At 40.8% G+C, this 14,875-nt stretch overlaps 1 protein-coding gene across 1 annotated transcript in view; it reads left to right on the forward strand.

The window, feature by feature from the left end:
• LOC140678593 (uncharacterized) overlaps window positions 1–14,875 on the forward strand; it is a 51,681-nt gene that overhangs the window by 14,384 nt on the left and 22,422 nt on the right. The gene's annotated exons all lie outside the window — the stretch shown is intronic.

A 14,875-nucleotide genomic window follows, 5' to 3' on the forward strand; every position in this document is an offset into this window, starting at 1 on the left:
TCTTCATTTTAAGACTTTTAAAGGGGAACATTATCACAATTTCAGAAGGGTTAAAACCATTAAAAATCAGTTCCCAGTGGCTTATTTTATTTTTCGAAGTTTTTTTCAAAATTTTACCCATCACGCAATATCCCTAAAAAAAAGCTTCAAAGTGCCTGATTTTAACCATCGTTATATACACCCGTCCATTTTCCTGTGACGTCACACAGTGATGCCAACACAAACAAACAGCAAGGTATAGCGACATTAGCTCGGATTCAGACTCGGATTTCAGCGGCTTAACACTGTCTGATAAGATAATTACCAGAGGTGTGGACTCGAGTCACATGACTTGGACTCGAGTCAGACTCGAGTCATGAATTTGATGACTTTAGACTCGACTTGACAAAATGTAAAGAGACTTGCAACTCGACTTAGACTTTAACATCAATGACTTGTGACTTCACTTGGACTTGAGCCTTTTGACTTGACATGACTTGACATGACTTGCCACTTTCCCCAAAATCCAAATCTTAAAAAGTTATTTGGGAGCGCTCCGTATTTTTCATTTTCTTCGTCTGTGTCTCTCAGCGTGTTGATCCTGCCAGCTGGTGTGCTGTCAGTACAACAGCCAATCAAAGTAGATCTACGTTGTTTTCATCACGCAGCATTCATCCAATCAAATTGCAGTACAACCACTGACCAAGAGTTGGTCCAACAACGTGCCAGTGATAAACAATTATGCCAAAGTTGGTTTCGTTCGGGTATAAAAACTACGACTTGGTCAACAAAAAACGAATTGCCGTATGCAAATCACGCAGTTCTAATATTACAGACGGAGACGCAACAACTTCCAACTTCGTTCGACATTTGAAGTTGCACAAAGAAGGGTACGTTTTGAATGTAAGATAACGTTTATTGGCTAAGTAACGTGACTTTTATTTGCTGTGTAGTTAAATCAGTGAGGCTGCAAACTCACTGCTAACATTATAACCGTAGACATCTTATAAGTAAACGCAACATGGAGCGCTACTGCCTACTGGCGCAGACGAGGCGCGTGGCCGCCATCTTGGAGTGGTGATCAGTGCAATTCATTTGGCAGGAGCAATGAACTGTCAGCGCATTTAATTAATTTTACCTCACTGAATACCACTGATTTTCACCCCCTTTTTTGTCATACGTGTAGCTATGATAACAGACACATGTTTTGGCGTGTTTTATTATTCATAGTTTGCTTATCAGTAATATAATATTCTTATACGCTATAAGTGACCAGATGTCCGAGATCAAAACTGGGAATATAATCCCAGAGAAGGGGGAAAAAACGGTAAACTATTTTTAAATTGAAGAAACAATATGATTAGGTTATATATACATGCGTATATCCTACATAAACAATGTATGAATACATTAGATATCTATATATCTTAGGGACCTATAGACTGTATCTCTGTTGCTGCAGCAGCAGAGAGTTAATTCTGTCTTGACACTTTGTATTGATATTTTCTATTACATTCTTCCCTTAAATGATAATGTTTGCAGTGATTGTTTTATATGTATTATTTTATGTAAGTCGCTTTGGATAAAAGCGTCTGCCATATACTTAAACATATATAAACACCTGAAAGTCCTCATATCAGCTAAAACCACCAATCTGTTTCACTGGATTCAGAATAAAACCAAATTCTGTTTTACCCAACAATGTTAGTATTTGAATATTGTTACTTGAAGACTTATTCCTGGTTACAATTATACTGTTAAGAAAGTATTGTCTTATACTTTGCCTAAAATGAGAATGCATCATAATCAGTGGCGGCTGGTGAATTTTGTTTTAGGTGGGGCTGAAAGTTTGTAAACCAAACCCCTGTACGGGGGTCATCCTCCCCCAGAAGATTTCTTTGTGATTTTCACATACAAATATTGAAGATCTTTGATCCTTCTCAACTCTGTGGTAATATTATTTTCATAAGATACAACCAATAGTACGTTAATGTTAAATCTTACTTGTGAAAAGTAATCCCCCGATTCCTATTTTCAACAGTCCGCTCATTTGAGCAGGAAAACGCTGAACACCAGCCCGGCATCTTTGTTTTCTACCTGTCAACTGTCAGTTTAGGCTGCTCGCCGGCTCCTCATCACCACTTCAAGATGGCGGCCAAATTGCTCACGTCACAGCAACCAACTACTTATAAGATGTCTATGGTTATAACGTCATTGCAAACACGGCAATCTGTTGCGTCCACTGCAGTTTGCTACCTTATTCATACTTTTTGTCAAGTGATTTTTTTTTAAGCAGGGTTGCATGAGGTACCTACACATAACGTTACGTTAGTCAATGTATCACACACATAACGTTACATTAGTCAATGTATCACACACAGTAACGTAACGTTAGTCAATGCATCACACACAGTAACGTAGCGTTAGTCAATGTATCACACACAGTAACGTAACGTTAGTCAATGTATCACACACAGTAACATTACGTTAGTCAATGTATCACACACAGTAACATTACGTTAGTCAATGTATCACACACAGTAACATTACGTTAGTCAATGTATCACACACAGTAACGTAACGTTAGACGGTGGTCAGCAGCACCGCGTATTTTAGCCACCTACAAAAAGACAAACATAGTCAAATAAAGGTCAGTTAAAATGTATACTATATTAAGAATATGTGTACATTTTGCATAGGGTCCTGACATCTAAAAAGTACAACTCTGTTCATTGTTATGTTCATATATTTGTTATGTTTTTCATGTGTACGCACACATAAACACACATACAGTATGAGATGAGATCAATGAGATAAGGTAAGAACAGGATATAAACTGCTGTGGAACTAGTTACAATGCAATATGCCATTGAAATACAATGTTAACACTTTTGTGCAAATAAGTACAGTTGCACTTGTTTTTTTCAAATGTGTTTATTCTGTAGAGGAATGAGTTACATGTTTAAAATGACTGGTTAATAGTGCTATTTTGAAGTGCAATGTCAGCACTATCTTTTTCCCTGCAATTTCAAATGCACTTGTTTTAATAAATAAATACAGCGTTTTAAAAGCATACACAATCTGTGTAAATATATTAGTCTGTGGTTAAACGACTTGAAAGGACTCGAAACTCAAAATGCAGGACTTGGGACTTGACTTGAGACTTTCCAGTCTTGACTTTGGACTTGACTCGGACTTGCCCTGTCTTGACTCGGGACTTGACTCGGACTTGAGGGCAAAGACTTGAGACTTACTTGTGACTTGCAAAGCAATGACTTGGTCCCACCTCTGATAATTACTAACAATTATGAACTAGGTTTACAGCATATGAAATACATTTGGCAACAACATGCACTTTGAGAGTGCAGACAGCCCATTTCAGGCGCGCTAAGAACATATATTTTTCCACGATTTCAGCACTCAGGTTAACCATACCTAAATAGACACAAAATACTGCATTACACAAGACTACCCGAATGTACTCGAATGATTGAAAAAAATAAATGTTTTTAAGCTAAATTATTGGTAAACACAGTTTATGTATAATAATTTACGTAAAACCACGAGTAATTGTCACGACTAGAACTATGGCGTGGTTTGTTCTCCCGAGGTGCAAGTGATTTGGACCAGACATGGCGTGAAGGTGAATACATTTTAATTCTAACTAAAAAAAAAAAATACAAAAAGGTATAAACAAAAGGCGCTCACAGTGGAGGTAAAACAACTTGGCTATGAAAACAAATACTTGCACAAAGGCAGAAACTATGAACAACAAAAAACACTAACTGTGGCATTAATAAACAAAAACTTACTTGGCTTGGACTAAAGTAGCAGCATGAAGGATGGACATGAAAACAAGTGTCAGGAATGTGAAGAGCATAAATGTGGGATGTCGCCAGAAAGACAAACTGAAAACAATGAACTTAAATACTACAGACATGATTAACGAAAACAGGTGCGTGACGTGACAGGTGAAAACTAATGGGTTGCTATGGTGACAAACAAGAGTGCACAATGAGTCCAAACGTGGAACAGGTGAAACTAATGGGTAACCATGGAAACAAGACAAGTGAGTGAAAAGCCAGAAACTAAAGAGTCCAATAACTAAACAAAACAAAACATGACTAATACAAAACATGGTCACACAGACATGACAGTAATGAATAAAATTTTCATCAATTAATATATTTTGTAGACATACCCTCATCCGCTCTCTTTTCCTGAAAGCTGATCTGTCCAGTTTTGGAGTTGATGTCAGCAGGCCAGGGAAGCTAGGGTCGATATTCTTCTCTTGATCATCTTCGGTGGCATAAGGGACGGTGTGAGCCAAGACATCCAGGGGGTTTAGCTCGCTCGTCTGCGGGAACAAACTGCCGCCATTGCTTGCCGTGCTACCGAGGTCCGTTGTCCCTGAATAGCTCACACACTTCGGCAGATTCAATGGGGGTCTGGCGGCAGATTTCTTTGACTTTATCGTTGGAAATGCATCTGCTTTGAGTGTCGCAGGATATCCACACATTCTTGCCATCTCTGTCGTAGCATAGCTTTCGTCGGCAAAGTGTGCGGAACAAACGACTGACCATTTCGTCGGCTTTCCCCACAGCCTCGTATTTTGAACAAATTTCGTCCAATTTCTTGCCACTTTCGCATCTTTGGGCCACAGGTGCAACTTGAATCCGTCCCTGTTCGTGTTGTTACACCCTCCGACAACACACCGACGAAAGTGAGAAAATGGCGGATTGCTTCCGAGAGGGAATAATAGAAAGGCGTTTAATTCGCCAAAATTCACCCATTTAGAGTTCGGAAATCGGTTAAAAAAATATATGGTCTTTTTTCTGCAACATCAAGGTATATATTGACGCTTACATAGGTCTGGTGATAATGTTCCCCTTTAAAGTCATTTTGATAGTAGTCTAATATAGCCAATTAGCCACTTCCATCATGTGTTGCCATCATTATAACACTTATATAAGTCTTTTAATTTTTTGCGGCTCCAGACCGATTACTTTTTTGTATCTGTGGTCCAATATGGCTCTTTAAGCTTTTTGGGTTGCCGACCCCTGCTCTGGCATTACCGTGGGGCTTCAGCTCATCAATATTCAGACCATTCCTACCTTTTAACATTCTCTAAAACCATTCTACATTTTTTTCAGCATTTAAATTGAGCTTTAGCATTGGGGCATTCACATTCAACTTCTACAGAAATTCCGTGGTAATTAGTCGAGGCTAGTGGGACAAGCGGTAGTAAATGAATGGATGGATGGATGGATAGTTCAGCGGTTCTCAGTTTTTGCTAGAAAACACTTGGTTCTCCAAGTACCATCATAACGGCCAACATTATAATACAGTATATTACAACACATTGTAACATGACACACAGTTTGAACAGTAGCGCTGTGTTTGAATATAGGAAAATAAAACACTGTACTTTGCTTAAGTGATTCTTTGGTCTACCACTAAATAGAGCCCGCGTACCACTGTTGGAAAATCACTGGTCTAGTTCATTTTATATTGAATTATGTTGTTTGTTTTTTTTACTGTATATCCTGCCCTTTATCACTGCACAATGTTTATGTCAACATTTACTCCTTTATTGATTTTTTTTTTTTTTTTGGAATTCAGTAGTAATCATAGTGTAAACATTTGATCTGTTCACCAGATCAGCAACCCGCGGCTCTCGAGCCGCATGCAACTCTTTAGTGCCGCCCTAGTGGCTCCCTGGAGCATTTTTTAAAAAGGATTGAAAATGTAAAATCTTCCACTCCTTCTTTGTCTCATTTTGTCCACCAAACGTTTTATACTGTGCGTGAATGCACAAAGGTGCGCTTTGTTGATGTTATTGACTTGTTGGAGTGCTAATCAGGCTAATCAATGCTAACATGCTATTTGGGCTAGCTGTATGCACATATTGCATCATTATGCCTCGTTTGTAGGTGTATTTGAGTTCATTTAATATCCTTTGTACTAGGGATGTCCCGATCCGATATTTGGATCGGATCGGCCGCCGATATTTGCCAAAAAATGCGTATCGGCAAGGCATGGAAAATGCCGATTCAGATCCAGTTTTATAAAAAACTCCGGTCCGTGTTTTCCAACGCACCTATCTAAATAATACATTCCACTTTTCTGCTGCTCCCTAATTTCCGTTCCGCATTTTCCAGCACACCTTCAACACATCCACAGGTCTGTGGATTCTCACGCAGTTGCTTTTAGCTGCTGGCATTACACGACAGGCTCTTCTCCCTCTTTCCTGTGTCTCCCTCTCACAGACAGCAAGCGCACATTCTTACACACGTCACAAACTGTCACGACATACGTCACATACTGTCACGACATATGTCACATACGTATACGCCCTCCCCGAGCAGAGAGGTAGCAGCATGGCTAACGTTAGCTGTGATGCTAGCGCAGCTGTGCTAGCAACGCTCCCTCTAAGGTGCGCGCCTGTGCAATTGCGCACGGCAAATCTATGCCACGCACAAAATCAAATAAAAAAATAAGCGCATAACAATTTTCGACACACGGACACGACAGAGAAAACAGTTTTCGTCATCATTGTTCAAATATTGTAACGTCTGTCGAGACGCTTATCTCCATTCAGTGCCACACGTCCACACCATCAAAATGCCGAGGCAAACATTTCCAGATCAACACCGTATGAAAAAAATAGTGATTTTTTTTAGTTGTGATTTCCTTCTCTGCATGAAAGTTTAAAAGTAGCATATATTAATGCAGTATGAAGAAGAATGTTTTAATGTAGACACATAGAATCATCATACTGCTGTGATTATATGCATCAAGTGTTCATTCAAGGCTAAGGCAAAATATCCACATATATATGGTGTATCGCAATATGGCCTTAAAATATCGCAATATTAAAAAAAGGCCATATCGCTCAGTGTTTCCCACACATTCATTTATTTGTGGATGATGATGATGATGATCATCATCATCATCATCATCATCATCATCATCATCATCATCATCATCATCATCATCATCATCATCATCATCATCATCATCATCATCATCATCATCATCATCATCATCGCCGGCTACTTTTCATAATGATGGCGGCTCATAGCCGGCGAGCTAACGCTTGCTAGCGTGGTAGCATTGCTTCATTTTTACAGGTGTTATAGGTAGATAGTAGTGATGTGTCCGGCAACACCGATGCATCGGCGCATGCGTCGAGTTCATAGAGCGAAACCCTGTGTCGGTGCGCGTACCGCTTTTACAAAGTCACGTGACCGATCATGAGCTGTTTTGGTCACGTGACCGATACGCGAACTGTCGCACTGACGCCTCCTCTGTGCCCTGTGAGCGGCTCTTTTCTACAGCCGGAGAAATAATAACTAAGAAGAGAAAGCGTCTAAAATTGAATACGTTGGAAAAACTGTTTGTTTTTTAATAAAAATGTGTAAAAATAAATAAATAATAATTTCCCGGTCCACAAGCATCCTCATTCACAACACGTTCTCTTAGATTTCCATGTTATGATACATGTTCACATTATTTATTGACTGTATCTAAAAAAGACAAAAAATATATTTTTATTTAAATGAAGTTATGAAATAATCCTAAATGAAATACAATGACTTGGTTTATATTATTGTATATACTAGGTCAGTGGTTCTCAACCTTTTTTCAGCAATGTACCCCCTGTGATTTTTTTTTTAAATTCAAGTACCCCCTAATCAGAGAAAAGCATTTTTGGTTGAAAAAAAAAAGATAAAGAAGTAAAATACAGCACTATGTCATCAGTTTCTGATTAATTAAATTGTATAACAGTGCAAAATATTGCTCATTTGTAGTGGTCTTTCTTGAACTATTTGGAAAAAAAAGATATAAAAATAACTAAAAACTTGTTGAAAAATAAACAAGTGATTCAATTATAAATAAAGATTTCTACACCTAGAAGTAATAATCAACTTAAAGTGCCCTCTTTGGGGATTGTATTAGAGATCCATCTGGATTCATGAACTTAATTCTAAACATTTCTTCACAAAAAAAATACATCTTTAACATCAATATTTATGGAACATGTCCACAAAAAATCTAGCTGTCAACACTGAATATTGCATTGTTGCATTTCTTTTCACAGTTCTTTTTGACAGACATTTTAGTGACAAACCTGAGCTTGTGCTTCACTGAGTTTATGAACTTACATTCATATTTTGTTGAAGTATTATTCAATAAATATATAAAGGATTTTTGAATTGTTGCTATTTTTAGAATATTTAAAAAAAATCTCACGTACCCCTTGGCATACCTTCAAGTACCCCCAGGGGTTCACGTACCCCCATTTGAGAACCACTGTACTAGGTCATAAAATCAGTGTCAGTTGAGTCGGTCCATAGGTTGCCTGTAGGGATTTTTAATGTCCAGCAGATGTCATTATTTAGTGACACAGTATCGACACAGTTTCAATACAGTTTTGCAATGTGTCAAAACGCTTCATGACGCCTCATCAACCCATCACTAGTAGATAGGTTATAGCTGCATCGCTCGCGGCTCGTCATATATTTAACGTTAATCCGTGATAATAATAAATACTGTGTAGTGTTGTAAATAGTCAACGGGAAGGATTCTATTAAGATATAAGCCATGAGCACTACACAGCCAGAAAAAAACCTAGGCAGGACAAGTAAAAATATTGGGGCAAGTAGATTTGAGAAGTCAGGCAAGTAGAAAAAAACCTTAACATTGAACCCTGCATGTGTTGAGCTGCTGCCGCTTAAGGTTAGACGGCACTGTACATAGAGCGCTTCTGCTCGTTAGTAATAAATTCTAATGTTGGATGTTCACTCCTTCACACAGATGAGTATAGAAAAATATTTTCAACGGCCGAAAAGGGCTCGACTTGGAGAGGAGGTAGGCCTACAGTTCGGACCACAGGTGCGACCTGTTCAGCAGCAGCAGCAGGAGGAGGAGGAGGAGGAGGTTGACTGACTGTGGCAGGACACATCTGCCTCTGTTTCACTTCATGTTGCTGGTAAATAATATGGTTGTAGTAGTAGGCTAAAGTTAAATTATTTAGTATTCACTAATTAAAGGGGCAGAGCTTTAAGAGACATTTTAGCTTTTATATTTTATAAGATATATTTTTTGTAAGAACCACAATTAATAAATATATTTCAGTGAATCACTAATTGTTCAAATCTGTATATAAATATGTACATAAAATGTTGTAATTATATTCCAATTCCGTGTTCTTCTTGGTCATCGCCGCGGTAGTAAATGGATGGATGGATGGCATTTTCTACCGCTTATTCCCTTCGGGGTCGTGGGGGGCGCTGGAGCCTATCTCAGCTACAATCGGGCGGAAGGCGGGGTACACCCTGGACAAGTCGCCACCTCATCACATCTGATTTACTAATGGTTTCTAATGTTGTAAAAATGTGTAGAATAAATATTACATTTCAAGGTTCCTGTCAACAAAGATTTGTGTCAGCCTGTGACAAATAGCCATTTTGATAGTAGGCTAATATAGACACTTACGTCATGTGTTGCCTTCATTATAAGACTTATATACGGCTTTTCATTTTTTGCGGCTCCAGACAGATTTGTTTTTTTTAATTTTGGTCCAATATGGCTCTTTCAACGTTTTGGGTTGCCGACCCCTGGTCTAAGTTGGGATTTGGATCAGAGTCTGCCGGGAAGCCGCAGTAGTTAACAATAGACTCACCACTGAATGCAGAGGCTGACAATTCATGGTGAATGCCGCTAAAATTGGCGCAAGCGTTCAAAGGCGCCCTCACTGAACATGCGGCAGTGCGAGTGAAACCCACCTAATGCCAAATGTGTAAAACAGGTGGAGTTGACTGTGAGCTGGACCTAAGAGAGTGTGGCCACCATAAAATGTGAACTACGGCGCCTGCAAATTGAGTCTTTGAATGTCAATGTGTTGGCACAGTTGGAGGCCGACCACGGAGTTAGGGTTAGCAAGCTAACAACAGCATGCTAGTATCATTGGGGCCTTCTCAAAATGTGCAACTTTCCTCACTTAACACAGTGGTACCTCGGTTTTACGTGGGCCATACTAGGGCTGGGCGATATATCGAGTTTGTAAGATATATAGATGTATTATAAAACAAGATATGAATTAAGAAAATATCGTAATATCGATACAATTTATTTCACGTTAAAATGACCAAACACCGCTTATTTGTTGTGTTCCTTGTTCTCCCCCACTCCATGGGCTACTAAACCCCTCCCCTTCCTCCTTCCAAGGCGTGCTTGGACGTATAAGAACATCCATGATTGCTTGGTTGTTTACTATGACGAGTCACGATTGGTTAAGATTAGAGCAAAACATTAGGGACAGGCCAATCAGAGGCAAGATAGGGCGGGTCATGGAAGTGAAATCACAACAGACATCCCAAATGACGACGAGAGAGTCGGAGAAGAGAAGAGGGAATTTTCAAGAGGGCCATCCATCCATCCATTTTCTTCCGCTTATCCGAGGTCAGGATAAGCGGAAGGCAGCAGCCTAAGCAGAGAAGCCCAGACTTCCCTCTCCCCAGCCACTTCGTCCAGCTCCTGCCGGGGGATCCCGAGGCGTTCCCAGACCAGCCGAGAGACATAGTCTTCCCAACGTGTCCTGGATCTTCCCCTACCGGTCGGAAGTGCCCTAAACACCTTCCTAGGGAGGCGTTCGGGTGGGTTATACTTGTATAGCGCTTTTCAACCTTCAAGGTACTCAAAGCGCTTTGACAGTATTTCCACATTCATCCATTCACACACACATTCACACACTGATGGCGGGAGCTGCCATGCAAGGCGCTAACCAGCAGCCATCAGGAGCAAGGGGTGAAGTGTATTGCCCAAGGACACAAGGGACGTGACTAGGATGGTAGAAGGTGGGGATTGAACCCCAGTAACCAGCAACCTTCCGATTGCTGGCACAGCCACTCTACCAACTTCGCCACGCCGTCCCTGAACCACCTCATCTGGCTCCTCTCCATGTGGAGGAGCAGCGGCTTTACTTTGAGCTCCTCCCGGAAGAGAGAGCCTCTCACTCAACTCTAAGGGAGAGACACCCCACCCGGCGGAGGAAACTCATTTCGGCCGCTTGTACCCGTGATCTTGTCCTTTCAGTCATAACCCAAAGCTCATGACCATAGGTAAGGATGGGAACGTAGATCGACCGGTAAATTGAGAGCTTTGCCTTCCGGCTCAGCTCCTGCCGGGGGATCCCGAGGCGTTCCCAGACCAGCCTAGAAACATAACCTTCCCAACGTGTCCTGGATCTTCCCCGTGGCCTCCTACTGATCGTACGTGCCCTAAACACCTCCCTAGGGAGGCGTTCGGGTGGCATCCTTAGCAGATGCCCGAACCACCTCATCTGACTTCTCTCCATGTGGAGGAGCAGCGGCTTTACTTTGAGCTCCTCCCGGAAGAGAGAGCCTCTCACCCTATCTCTAAGGGAGAGACACGCCACCCGGCGGAGGAAACTCATTTTGGCCGCTTGTACCCGTGATCTTGTCCTTTCGGTCATAACCCAAAGCTCATGACCATAGGTAAGGATGGGAACGTAGATCGACCGGTAAATTGAGAGCTTTGCCTTCCGGCTCAGCTCCTTCTTCACCACAACGGATCGATACAGCGTCCGCATTACTGAAGATGCCGCACCGATCCGCCTGTCGATCTCACGATCCACTCTTCCCTCTCTCGTGAACAAGACTCCGAGGTACTTGAACTCCTCCACTTCGGGCAAGATCTCCTCCCCAACCCGGAGATGGCACTCCACCTTTTCCCGGGCGAGAACCATGGACTCGGACTTGGAGGTGCTGATTCTCATCCCAGTCGCTTCACACTCGGCTGCGAACCGATCCAGTGAGAGCTGAAGATCCTGGCCAGATGAAGCCATCAGGACCACATCATCTGCAAAAAGCAGAGACCTAATCCTGCAGCCACCAAACCGGATCCCCTCAACGCCTTGACTGCGCCTAGAAATTCTGTCCATAGCAGTTATGAACAGAATCGGTGACAAAGGGCAGCCTTGGCAGAGTCCAACCCTCACTGGAAACGGGTCCGACTTATTGCCGGCAATGCGGACCAAGCTCTGACACTGATCGTACAGGGAGATACATATAAATTGCCCTTTCAAGAGGGCGATTTATCGCCCTTTCAAGAGGGCGATTTATATATTTAAAAAAATAGTGGAAGATGGCAGAGGGATTTTCTTCTTTAGATTTTTCTTTTAGTGATGTAGACCACATCCAGGAAACCCACAATGCGTCTTCTTGGCCACATTTGGACAACCGATGCTGTCTGGATAAATCATTAATTTGAGTTGTTTACCATGTAAGCCCGAATCAAAACTGCTCTCAAGTTGCCACATTTTGCACGAGAAATGCTGCCAAAAATATATGCCGAAGTGAGGAAGATCATAGCCGCACAATGAAGTCAAGTCACTTACTTGGCCCCATTACATGGTCGACTGGGAATTAGAAAGTGCCAGTTTCAGGGTAAATCCCTCTCCTGCACTGCAAAAAGTCAGTGTTCAAAAACAAGAACAAAAAAATACAAAAATGAGGGGTATTTTATTTGAACTAAGCAAAATTATCTGCCAATAGAACAAGAAAATTTGGCTTGTCAAGACTTTCCAAAACAAGTAAAATTAGCTAACTTCAATGAACCCAAAAATACCTTAAAATAAGTATATTCTCACTAATAACAAGTGCACTTTTCTTGGTAGAAAAAATAAATATGAGAACTTTTTGCTCAATATGTTGAAAAATATTCTTAAATTAAGTAAATTCTAGTGCCATTATCTTGACATAATGACAAGCGCTCGGCATTACATTTCTTGAAACCAGCAAACTTATACTAAAAACTAATTCATTGTTCTTAATGGAAAGGCAACAAGGCAACATCTTGTTACACTCTGTCAAGACGTGGACTATGGAGTGTTTGTTTTCCCGAGATGCAAGTGAACTTGGATTGGACATGGCTTGAAGGTGGGTACATGATTTATTTTAAACACTGACAAACTACAAAACAGAAGCAAACAAAAGGCGCGCACAATGGCGGAGGTAAAAAACTTGGCGAATGAAAACAAAACTTGCACAAAGGAACACGAAATAAAAACACTTACTGTGGCATGGGACTGTGAACATGGCTTGATACGAGAGGATAGCAGGGTTAGAAAGGATATGACACCAGGACGAACAACAGAAAATGAAAAGCTTAAATAACACAGACATGATTAACAACAGGTGCGTGACTCAAAACAGGTGCGTGACGTGACAGGTGAAAACTAATGGGTTGCTATGAAAACAAAAACAATGGAGCGTAAACAGAAACTAAAGAGTCCAATAACTAAACAAAACAAAACATGACTAAAACAAAACATGATCAAATCAAATCAAATCAACTTACACAGACATGACACTCTCGGGGTCTCTTGGCCGCTCAGGCAAATCATATTGTCTAAAAATGCATTTTTCCATGGATAACATGACATCATCGCGCCAAGTGCGTGCTCTTTCAGTCAATTAGTGCGCATATATACAGCACGGAATCCCGGCCAAAAACATTTTTATCGTAATTTTGAAGAATTTATCTGAATTTGCATGAACTATTTCTGTTCAAAAATTGTTAGAAATGTCACATGTTAAATGTTTAAATATTAACTGTCAGTTTACTGTACTGTGCCAACTGTACTACTATATGAGTACGTATTTTCTACTGTTTCATTGAAAATAAAACAGCAAAGTGGCTGTCATTTGTTTTAATTATGAGACACAATTGTGTCAAAGTCATGATTTTTTTTTTCATGCTTGAAATAAGAAATGATTACTTTAAAAGAGTAGTTTTATACTTGTGAGTGTTGATGACACAGCTTTGCAACACTTGATATTCTAGTTTCAAGCATGTTTTACTCAATATAGGTCATCAAATCTCAGCAACAAGCTGTAATATCTTACTGAGATCATTTAGGACCAAAACACTTAAAGGGGAACATTATCACAATTTCAGAATGGTTAAAACCATTAAAAATCAGTTCCCAGTGGCTTATTATATTTTTCGAAGTTTTTTTCAAAATTTTACCCATCACGCAATATCCCTAAAAAAAGCTTCAAAGTGCCTGATTTTAACCACCCGTCCATTTTCCTGTGACGTCACATAGTGAAGCCAACACAAACAAACATGGCGGAAAGAACCGCAAGCTATAGCGACATTAGCTCGGATTCAGACTCGGATTTCAGCGGCTTAAGCGATTCAACAGATTACGCATGTATTGAAACGGATGGTTGTAGTGTGGAGGCAGGTAGCGAAAACGAAATTGAAGAAGAAACTGAAGCTATTGAGCCATATCGGTTTGAACCGTATGCAAGCGAAACCGACGAAAACGACACGACAGCCAGCGACACGGGAGAAAGCGAGGACGAATTTGGCGATCGCCTTCCAACCAACGATTGGTATGTGTTTGTTTGGCATTAAAGGAAGCTAACAACTATGAACTAGGTTTACAGCATATGAAATACATTTGGCAACAACATGCACTTTGAGAGTGCAGACAGCCCAATTTTCATCAATTAATATATTCTGGAGACATACCCTCATCCGCGCTCTTTTCCTGAAAGCTGATCTGTCCAGTTTTGGAGTTGATGTCAGCAGGCCAGGGAAGCTAGGGTCGATATTCTTCTCTTGATCATCTTCGGTGGCATAAGGGACGGTGTGAGCCAAGACATCCAGGGGGTTTAGCTCGCTCGTCTGCGGGAACAAACTGCCGCCATTGCTTGCCGTGCTACCGAGGTCCTTTGTCCCTGAATTGCTCACACACTACGGCAGATTCAATGGGGGTCTGGCGGCAGATTTCTTTGACTTTATCGTTGGAAATGCATCTGCTTTGAGTGTCGCAGGATATCCACACATTCTTGCCATC

The sequence above is a fragment of the Nerophis lumbriciformis genome, linkage group LG03 (assembly GCF_033978685.3).
Source record: "Nerophis lumbriciformis linkage group LG03, RoL_Nlum_v2.1, whole genome shotgun sequence".
NCBI lineage: Eukaryota > Metazoa > Chordata > Actinopteri > Syngnathiformes > Syngnathidae > Nerophis > Nerophis lumbriciformis.